General features: G+C 40.7%; 1 non-coding gene across 1 annotated transcript; it reads right to left on the bottom strand.

The window, feature by feature from the left end:
• Window positions 1-10,492: 10,492 nt before the first annotated feature.
• On the bottom strand, window positions 10,493-10,632 carry LOC119471538. The gene has a single exon (XR_005200610.1). It is a non-coding gene; the product is annotated as a U4 spliceosomal RNA (small nuclear RNA).
• Window positions 10,633-10,968: the final 336 nt, after the last annotated feature.

Here is a 10,968-nt window from a genome sequence, read left to right as displayed (position 1 = left end):
TCCTGAGTAACTGGGATTACAGGCACGCGCCACCATGCCCAGCTAATTTTTTGTATTTTTAGTAGAGACAGGGTTTCACCATGTTGACCAGGATGGTCTCTATCTCTTGACCTCGTGATCCACCCGCCTCGGCCTCCCAAAGTGCTGGGATTACAGGCTTGAGCCACCGCGCCCGGCCTGCATCAGGCACTATTCTAGCTGTTGGGGATGCTGGGTTGAAGAGACAAAGTCTTTGCCCTCAGTGAGCTTGCTTAGATTTACTCAAGAAAGATAGGCAACAGACAGGCAAACAAGTAAGTCTCACAATGCAGTGGAAAAAAATGAAAAAGCCTAAGGTGACCCATTTGAGCCAACAGCTGGACGAGAAGGAATGGGAGCTTGTGAAGACCAGGAGGAATCTTTTGTGGAAATAAGTATGGATATCATAGAAATCCATGAGTCCACACAGATATAAATGAATGAATGAATGATGAATAGGGAAAAGAGAAAAGTCTTTACTGCATTAGAATGCAAGTAATAAATATCACTACTTGGCAACTGTGGTGATAATAATTGATTCAGACACAAAGCCAAAGCTGTGAGATGGAAACCCATTTGGCATGTTCATAGAAGCAAAAGGAGACAACAGTGGCTGGAGAGGTAAGAGCAAGACAAGAGTGAAAAGAGATAAAGGCAGGAGCCAGCAGGGCCAAGTGAGGAAGTGTCCTTATCGAGCTAGAGGCAGCAGTAAGCCACTGGAGACTTTTCTTTTGGGTTTGTTTTTTTGTTTTAAGGTACATTTTAAGGTACATTCCAAATGACAGAGGAGATGCAAGAATATACAAGGTTCCCTAATTGTTCCCATGTTCACCTGCGAATCCACAGTATAGCCATCTAAACTAGGAAATTAATACTGATATAACCCTTTCATCTAAGATATCTCATTTAATTTCTACAATTATCTTAATAATGTCCTGATAGGAAGTCTTTTTCTCCTTTTCTCCCGAGATCCAATCCAGAATCATGGGTTCATTTAATTGTCATATTTCTTTAACCTACTTCAATGTGGAATAATTCCTCAGTCTTTCCTTGTCTTCTGCAACCTAGACTTTTTTTTAAAATAGTAGGCTAATTATTTTGTAGAATGCCCCTCAGTTTGGGTTTCTCTGATGTTTCCTCATGATTAGATTCAGGTTACCTTTATAATAGGAATTTGATAGAAGTTATGCTGTATTCCTCTCAGTATGACATATCAGATGGTATGTGATGTTACTTTGACTAATATCAGATTTGTTGTTTGTCAGATTCTTCCACTATAAAGTTACTATTTTTACCTTTGTAATGAAGTATTTTGTGGGGGAAAATCTTTGACACTACGTAAATGTCCCATTCCTCAATAAATTCTCACCTACTTGTTTTGGCATCCATTGGTGCTTTGTGTCTGAAACCATTATTATCATGACAGTTGCCAAGTAGTGATATTTATTACTTGCATTCTAATGCAATAAAGACTTTTCCCCTTTTCCCTATTCATCATTCGTTCATTCATTCATTTATATCTGTGTGGACTCATGGATTTCTATTATATTCAATAGGTTATAGTCTATTACTTTTATTTCTTTGGATGCTCAAATTTTCCCAGATTTGGTCAGCGGGAGCCCCTTCAGGCTACCTCCTGTGCCCTTTTCATATGTCTTCATTATTTTTATTTTTTATTTATTTTTTTTTTCTTTGAGACAAGGTCTTGCTCTGTCACTGAGGCTAAAGTGCAGTGATAAAATCATAGCTTACTGCAGCCTCAAACTCCTGGGCTCAAGAGATCCTCCTGCCTCAGCCTCCCAAGTAGCTAGGACTATAGGTATATGCCACCACACCTAGCTAATTTATTTATTTTTTGTAGAGCTTGGGGGGAGTCTTGCTATGTTGTCCAGGCTGGTGTAAAATTCCTGGCCTCAAGTGATCCTCCTGCCCCGGCCTCCCATCTTCATCATTTTTAAAGCTCTTCCTTACTTTCTGACCTGTGGAAATGTTGCAGGCTCCTCTTGTGCATTTTCTGCCCAGTCCTAGAAGCAGCTATTTCTCCCAGGAACCCTGTTCCTTTTAGCGACAAGCACCCAGATCTTGGTATTTAGAAACCAAGATCTGGGTGCTAAATGTGGTCATAGCTACAAGGATTCTATTTCCATTACACCTTCTCATTGGATTAAAGTAGGAAATGCAAAGATACACACAACATATATATAAACATACAATGTACAAACATATGTACATCTATTTCTATATCTACCTAGCTAGGTATATGTTTTAAAGTACCATGACTTCACACTAATATCTCGCGTACTGAAGATGCTGAAGAAGAGAATAAAGCTTGGGATATAGACAGGGGCTTAAGTCACAAGAAGGTTTGGCCACTATCTATTGTGCAATGGAAGCCCTTGGGGGAGTTTAAAAGAAGTGATTCCATCAGTTTCCTGTCAGGAGGATCATTCCTACAGGGAGAATGTATTGGAAAAGGAAAGAAATCTACTAAGGAGGTTTCAGCAGTAATCCAGGTAGGAAATAACTCCAGCAATTCCAATAGTTCCACACCCCCAGAATATACAATTTACTGGTCTTTTTCACTTATATTCTGTTTTACTTTTGGATCCCATAATACATTAGCAAAAGCATTCCCATACTTATGCCCTCAATTTCCTCCCACTCTTTCCCTCTGTTGAACTCTCCTGGCCAAACTCAACATTATTTATATACAACTGTCTATGTACTTGACATATGCAGAGTGTACCTGGAAAAAAAATGCATGACTACATTGACAGGTTTCACTTTACATTTTCGTGCAATCCTTTGCTATTTCCCCGGTCCATTTGCTTTTCAGCTGTCCTAGATAGATATTCCATGTCTTTCTGCTTAAACCTTATTCCATGTGCTCACTCCTGCTAATGACTTTATTTTCCATTCTACTGAGAAAACAGAAATTTCTAAAAGATAGCTTCTGGACCTTGGGGACATTATGCCAAGTGAAATAAGCCCATCACAAAAAGACAAATATGTATGATTCCACTTACATGAGATATCTAAAGTAGGCAAGACTCATAGAAACAGAAAGCAGAATGGTAGTTGGGGCAGGAGGGAATGGGGAATTGTTCAATGAGTACACAGTTTCAGTTTTGCAAGATGAAAAGGTTCCAGAGATCTATTGTACAATAATGTGAACATATGTGACGTTACTGAACCATTCAGAAATGGTTAAGATAGTAAATTTGTTTTTTCTTTTTTACCACAATCTTAAAAAAAAAAACAAAAAACTTCCTGTTTGCAGCTAAGTCTGCTCTCAGCAAGGTGCTCTCAGCCTACCCCCAGTCTCCTGTCTTGCAGATACTGACCCACATAGTGGTGTGAGATGGGGACCCGGGCCAACAAGGGCATCAACTTTGCCAAGGAAGGTGGTGCTCAGGGACTGGGCAGTTGAGTAGCAGCTGCAGGCCAGGGGCCTCAGCCTGCACTTGCACAGCTGGATGCCCACCACAGCCAACCATCCTTGCTCTGCATAACTGCCTCCACTAGGACTGCTGGGGCTTTTCATGCTGGTCAGCAATGAGGGCATCACCTGCAATTTTGATCCCACACTCTTGTGTATTCACAAGCAGAGGTGTCAATGAAACCAAATCAGAGATGTCTGCATGGAGTTACTGCCCCCAAGGCAAAGAGTTGGATGTGTCCATTATGAAGAGTCTCAAAACTCGTAAAAATCCGCAGCCCAGAACTGCAGCAGCAGGTTCCAGCTAAGACATGGAGGAGAACAAGTTTGTGGAAGATACAGAGAATGGAACACATGGAAGGAGGGCTGGCCCAATACAGCATATGGAGGGAGGCAAATCGGCATCATTGACAGAAGTCTATGACAGGAAGTGAGTCAAGGAAAGGTGACAAGATGCTCCTGAATGCACGTTGCCCAGGTGGGTGAGAACAAATTTGAGGGGTGCCCAAGGCCATCAAGGAAGCAGAGACACCTAAGTATTTGGCCCATTTGCTCCCAGATATTGAGGGGCCCCACGGACACTTTGTTTGGGAAGAAAAAGTAAATGTTGACTCACATCTCCATTCTTAAGCATGATTTTGTTCACTTTCCTGATTCAACCAAAAATGACATTTAATTCTTGTCCAAAATAGCTCTCACTTTGAGTTGTCTGCTAAGTCTATGAAGTCTTTTGTGACTTCTTCCATGATAAACTATAGGGAAAAAATGTGTAATTGCTGAAAATAATGAGTGAAAATTAACACATAGATTCTTTGTAAGTATTCATTTATGCAGATTGTTCACAAGATGAAACAGTTCCATCTCCAATGTATAGTTTCTAAAAATTAAGCCAAGGGAAGGTACAGTATAACCCAGGCGTTGGCAAACTTTTTCTGGAAAGGGTCAGATAGTAAATATTTTCAGATGTGCAGGCCATACAATCTCAGTAAATGAGATAAAAGGTTCCAAGAGGGCTTAGGTAATTCTGAGTTAAATATGGTCATGAAAATATGCTCCTTTGTTAAGTATCAAAAATATTTAGCAACACTCTAGAAAAGGAGATATATAAATTAAATACTAGTGAAAATACTATATGGCAAGTCAGTAAAGTGTTGGGGAATCCGGCCATGATGTGGTTTGCCCACCTGTTGAAACCACTGCTCTAATTATTGCATGGGTTATTTCGAATCTCTTTGTAAGTGAGATTCTCATGTCATATTTTCCCTGATACCTTGATTTTTAAAGTATCATATATTTTAAAAATGGAATTAAAATCAAAATAACTTTGAGATTGTATTATAAACCCCCTCTTTACCTCTCCTCATTTCCCAACCCCAACCCCAGCAATGACTCAGATTCCATAATATTAAACTGAGCATGTGGATATTTTGTGGGACTTTGATGTTTTCCATCCTGTATGACAATTGAGGACAAGCTAGCAGCAAAACTGTAGCTTCTACTCATAAGCTCAAAGAACCAAGTCTCTCTCTCTCTTTTTTTTTTTTAACCCAGTTGCCCTCATGCTGTGGTTCTAATCTAATCCAGCAATGTGGGTAGCTCTAATCCTATATTTTGCAATGATCCTTGTATCATAGCAAGAAGGTACACATCAAGACTCAGGTGACTGCCATGGGAAAGGCCACTTTATTAACTTTTTTCTAAAATCTTCAAGTGGATTTGTTTGCCAGACTTCCCTCACAGAACAAGAACACTTAGAAAATTTGCTAATGAAAAAAATTATCTGTATTAGTTCATTTTTGAGCAGGGCTATAGGTAATCTGGCTTAATTCCCCGCCACCTTCAAAAAATATATATGATCTCAAGATTCTGCCTTCCCAACATTAGAACCCTTTCCCCTCAGAACCCAGGTTATCATACAGTCAAAGAGATTAATGCTCACATCAAAGACCACTTTCCCATTTCATTTGCTCATTGTTCTGTGCATAAGAAAGATGGGTCCTGGAGAGTGACAATGAACCAAAATAGAAACAAAAATCAGCTTCAATCTGAGTTATCTCTTTACTGGAGCAAATCAGCCCAGTAAAGCCCCTTGGTATTTGATACGCAGCTCTTAAGCTGATAAATGTAATTTCTCCTTCCCAACAAATAGAGAATTTGAGAAGGAGTTTGCTTTCACCAGGAAGGTACAGTAAGTTCAAAAAGTCCTTTTCTAGTGCAAACCTCACCTCCAAATTCCAGATTCATACCTACTGGACATCTCCATGTAGATTCAAACTTATGGGTCCAAAACAAAACACCTACTCCCCCACTCCCTTGCTTTTCTCTAGTCTTTCACATCTCAGACACAGCAACTCCATTCTCCTAATAACTCAAGTTAAAACCTTAGAGTCATCCTTGACTTTCTTTTTTTTCCTCATACCAAATTCACTACATCATAAACTCTTCAGAGCTACCTCAAAACACATAATCCACATCCACCCTTACCACCCATTTCACTGCAATCATCTCTTCACTATATATTTTGAGATGGAATCTTGCTCTGTTGCCCAGGCTGGAATACAATGGCACTGTCTTGGCTCACTGCAACCTCTGCCTCCCGGGTTCAAGCAATTCTCCTGCCTTAGCCTCCAGGGTAGCTGGGATTACAGGCAAGCGCCACCACACTTGGCTAATTTTTGTATTTTTAGTAGAGACAGGGTTTCACCATGTTGGCCAGGCTGGTCTCGAACTCCTGACCTCAGGTGATCCACCTGCCTTGGCCTCCCAAAGTGCTGGGATTACAGGCGTGCCCAGCAAATCTCTTCACTATATTATACAACTAGTTTCCCAACTGGTCTCCCTGTGACTACATTTGCTATTCTACACTCCATTTTCCATAAAGCAGTCAGAAAGATCCTTTAACATACCACACATCTACTTCAATATTATTTCCATATGATTTAGAGTAAAAGCACAAGTCCTTCTGTTGCTCCACGTGGCCCAAAGTGATTTGTAGCACTCCCTCTCTCTCACCAACCGTGACCCCATCTCCTACCACTCTCCTCCTCCACCAGTATGTGCTATGGTTTGAATTTGTCCTCCAAAGCGATGTGTTGAAATCTTGGTCTACAATGCAGTAGTGTCAGGACCTTCATGAGAGGTGTCTGAGTCATGGGTACCACCTCACTAATGGATTAATGCCATTATCTTGAGAGTGAGTTTATTATAAAAGGATGAGTTTAATACCAGCTCAAGCTTTACCCTCTTTTGCCCTTCACCTTCCACTATGGGATGGCAGCAAGAAGGCCCTCTCCAGATGTGAGCCCCTTGATCTTGGACTTAGCAACCTCCAGAAATATTAGTTAATACATCTGTTTACTATAAATTACACTATACCACAGTCACCTTGGCCTTCCTGCTCTTCTTGAAGACACTAAGCATGAGTGTCCTTAAGGCTCTGGCCTTCGTATTTCTCTCTTCTTAAAACCCTGTTCCCCAGGTACTTACATTTCTTGTTCTCTTACTTCTTTCAGATCTCTGCTGAAAGGTTACCTTATCAGCGGCTTTCCCTGACCACCCCACACAAGGTCCTTCCTCAGTCATCATTCTCTGTCACTCAGGCCCTGCTTCATTTTCCTCACTAGTACCCATCATCTCCTGATATATTTATTTGTCTCTATTCACTAGAATGGAAGGTCATGAGGGCCAGAAAGTAGTCTGTTTTCATTTTTACTATTGAATCCCCAACATCCAGCATATAGTTCTCAGTAAAAATGTGATAGTTTTTTGTTGTTGTTTGTTTTTTGGAGGCAGAGTCTCACTCTGTCACCCAGGCTGGAGTACAGTGGCATGATCACTGCAACCTCTACCTCCCCAGTTTAAATGATTCTCCTACCTCAGCCTCCTAAATAGCTGGGATTACGGGCTCGCATTACCATGACCTGCTAATTTTTGTATTTTTAGTAGAGACAGGGTCCACCATGTTTCCCAGGCTGGTCTTGAATCCCTTACCTCAGACAGTCCACCCACCTTGGCTCCCAAAGTGTTGGGATTACCACCCAGGCAATATTTGTTGAATGAATAATCAACTGAATGAAGAATGATGGCAGTATGAGTCAGAACAAGATAATGGAAATGTGTGGCAGCCATACTCCAAGATGCTCCCAGTGGTCCACGCCTCTGGTATTCAAGCTCTTGCGTCAGCACCTCTTACCGTGTATACAGCAGACTGACACATGTAACCAATAGCAGAAAAGACAACTTGTGACTTCTAAGGCAGGGTCATAAAGGACATTCTGTCTTCTAACTCATCTACTCTGTTGCATTGCACCATGTCATGAGGACACTCAAGCAGCCTGTGGAGAGGCCTTTGCAGGAAGACACAGAGGCTCCTGCTAAGAAGCACCATGAGAGTGAATTCTCTGACAAGCAGGTCTTAAAAACCAGTCATGCTTAAATCCAGTAACACATTAAAAAGTTAATTTACCAGGTGGGCGCACTGCTCACTCCTAATAATCCCAGCACTTTGGGAGGCTGAGGCAGGCAGATCACAAGGTCAAGAGATAGAGACCATCCTGGCCAACATGGTGAAATTCCGTCTTTACTAAAAATACAAAAATTAGCTGGGCATGGTGCTGAGCGCCTGTAGTCCTAGCTACTCGGGAGGCTGAGGCAGGAGAATTGCTGGAACCCAGGAGGCAAATGCTGTAGTGAGCGAGATCGTACCACTGCATTCCAGTCTGGTGACAGAGCAAGACTCCATCTCAAAAAAAAAAAAAAAAAAAAGTTAATTTACCATGATCAAGTTGGCTTTATTCCTGGGATGCAAGGTTGGTTCAACAAACACAAATCAATAAATGAGATTAACCACACAAACAGAATTAAAAACAAAAACCACATGATCATCTCAATAGATGCAGAAAAGGCATTCGATAAAATTCAACATTTCAACGAATTACATATCAAAGGAACATATCTCAAAATAATAAGAGCCTTATATGACAAACTCAGAGCCAACATCATACCAAACAGCCAAAATGCTGGATACATTCCTGTTGAAAACTAGAATAAGACAAAGATGCCCACTCTTACTGCCCCTATTCAACATAGTACTGAAAGTCCTAGCTAGAGCAATTAGGCCAGAGAAATAAATAAAAGATAAAAGGCATCTAATTAGGAAGAGAGAGAGTGAAACTACTCTTTTTTTCTTTGTAGATGATGTGATTCTTTACCTAGAAAACCCCATAGTCTCTGCCAGAAGGATCCCAGAACTGATGATAAATGACTTTAGGAAAGTTTCAGTATACAAAATCAATGTACAAAACCCAGCAGCATTACTATATACTAATAACACCCAACCTGAGAGCCAAATCAAGAACACAATCCTGGCTGGTCATATGACTCAAGCCTGTAATCCCAGCACTTTGGGAGGCTGAGGCAGGAGAATCTCTTGAGCCCAGAAGTTCAAAACCAGCCTCGGCAACACAGGCAGACCGTGTCTTTTAAAAAAATAAAATATTACCAAAGCATGGTGGCATGTGACAGGAGGAAGGCTACTTGGGAGGCTGAGACAGGAGGAAGGCTTGAGCCTGGGAGGTCAAGGCTGCATGCAGTGAGCTGTGATTGTGCCACTGCACTCCAGCCTGGGTGACACAATGAGACCCCATCTTAAATAGAAAGAGAGAGAGAGAGAGAGAAAGGAAGGAAGAAAGGAAGGAGGGAGGGAGGGAGGGAAGGAAGGACGGACAACAACAAAAAAATAGAGAAAGGAATCCCATTTATAGTAATCACAAAAAGTATACAATACCAAGGAATACAGCTTACCAAGGAGGTAAAAGATTTCTGCAATGAGAATTATAAAACACTGCAGCAAGAAATCAGAGATGACACAAAATAAAGGAAAAGCATGGATCAAAATAATCAATATTGTTAAAATGGCCATACTGCCCAAAGCAATTTATACATTAAATCCTATTCCTGTCGATCTACCAGTTATTTTTCACAGAATTAGAAAAAGGCATTCTAAAATTCATATGAAACCAAAAAGAGCCTGACTCACCAAAGCAATCCTAAGCAAAAATAACAAAACTGGGCTGGGTGTGGTGGCTCACACCTGTAATCCCAGCACTTTGGTAGGCCAAGGCAGGTGGATTGCTTGAGGCCAGGAGTTTGAGACCAGCCTGGCCAACATGGTGAAATACTGTCTCTACTAAAAATACAAAAATGTGCTGGGCATTATGATGTGCACCTGTAGTCTCAGCTACTTGAGAGGCCGAGGCAGGAGAATCACTTGAACCTAGGAGGCAGAGGTTGCAATGAGCTGAGATCAGGCCACTACACTCCAGCCTCAGTGACAGAGCAAGACTCTGTCTCAAAAAAAATAAAACAAAGTAAAATAAAATAACGAAGATATAGCAAAGAACAAGGAACATTACAGTACCCAACTTCAAACCAAAGGCTACAGTAACCAAAATACCAGGGTACTGTATAAAAACAGACACATAGACCAATGGAATACAATAGAGAACCCAAAAATGAAGCCACGTACCTGCAAACACCTGATCTTCGACAAAGTGAACAACAGCAATGAGGAAAGGGCTCCCTATTCAATAAATGGTTCTGGGATAACAGCCTAGTCATATGCAGAAAGTTGAAATTGGACCTCTTTCTTTCACCACATACAAAAGTTAACTCAAGATAGAATCAAGACTTAAATGTAAGACCTAAAGCAATATAAACCCTGGAAGAAAACCTAGAAAGTACCATTCTGGATATTGTCTTGACAAAGTATTTATGACTAAGTCCCAGAAAGCAATGGCAACAAATACAAAAATTGACAAGTCAAGTGGGACCTAGGAAAGAGCTTTGGCATGGCAAAAGAAACTATCAACAGAGTATATAGACAATTTACAGAATAGGAGAATGTATCAGACAAAGGTCTAATAACTAGAATCTGTAAGGAACTTAATTCAATAAACAAAAAAGAAACAATCCCATTAAAACATGTGAAAAGGACATCAATGAACACTTCTCTCTCTCTCTCTTTTTTTTTTCCAGTCTCCATAGAGACTGTCAAAAATTGCCAGTGGCAACTACATTCCAAGTCCTCACGGTGGGGTATTGGTAAAAGTTTTCAATTAGCAATAATCATGACTTGGATAAACTCATTGGCTACGATACTGCCACTGCGCAAAGCTAATGAACACTTCTCAAAAGCAGATATACACATGGACAACAAATATATGAAAAAAAATGCTCATTATCACTAATCATTAGAGAAATGCAAATCAAAATCACAATGAGATACCATCTCATACCAGTCAGAATGCCCATTACTAAAAAGTCGAAAACAACAGATATTGTCGAGGTTGTGAAGAAAAGGCAATACTTATACACTGCTGGTGGGAATGTAAATTAGTTCAGCCACTGTAAAAAGCAGTTTGGAGATTTTTCAGAGAACTCAGAAATACCATGCAGCCATAGGAAAGAACCAAATCTTGTCCTTTCCAGCAGCATGGATGCAGCTGGAGGCC

Source organism: Cebus imitator, unplaced genomic scaffold (assembly GCF_001604975.1).
Source record: "Cebus imitator isolate Cc_AM_T3 unplaced genomic scaffold, Cebus_imitator-1.0 Scaffold2, whole genome shotgun sequence".
Classification (NCBI taxonomy): Eukaryota; Metazoa; Chordata; class Mammalia; order Primates; family Cebidae; genus Cebus; species Cebus imitator.
This window is presented reverse-complemented; position numbering and strand designations above follow the sequence as displayed.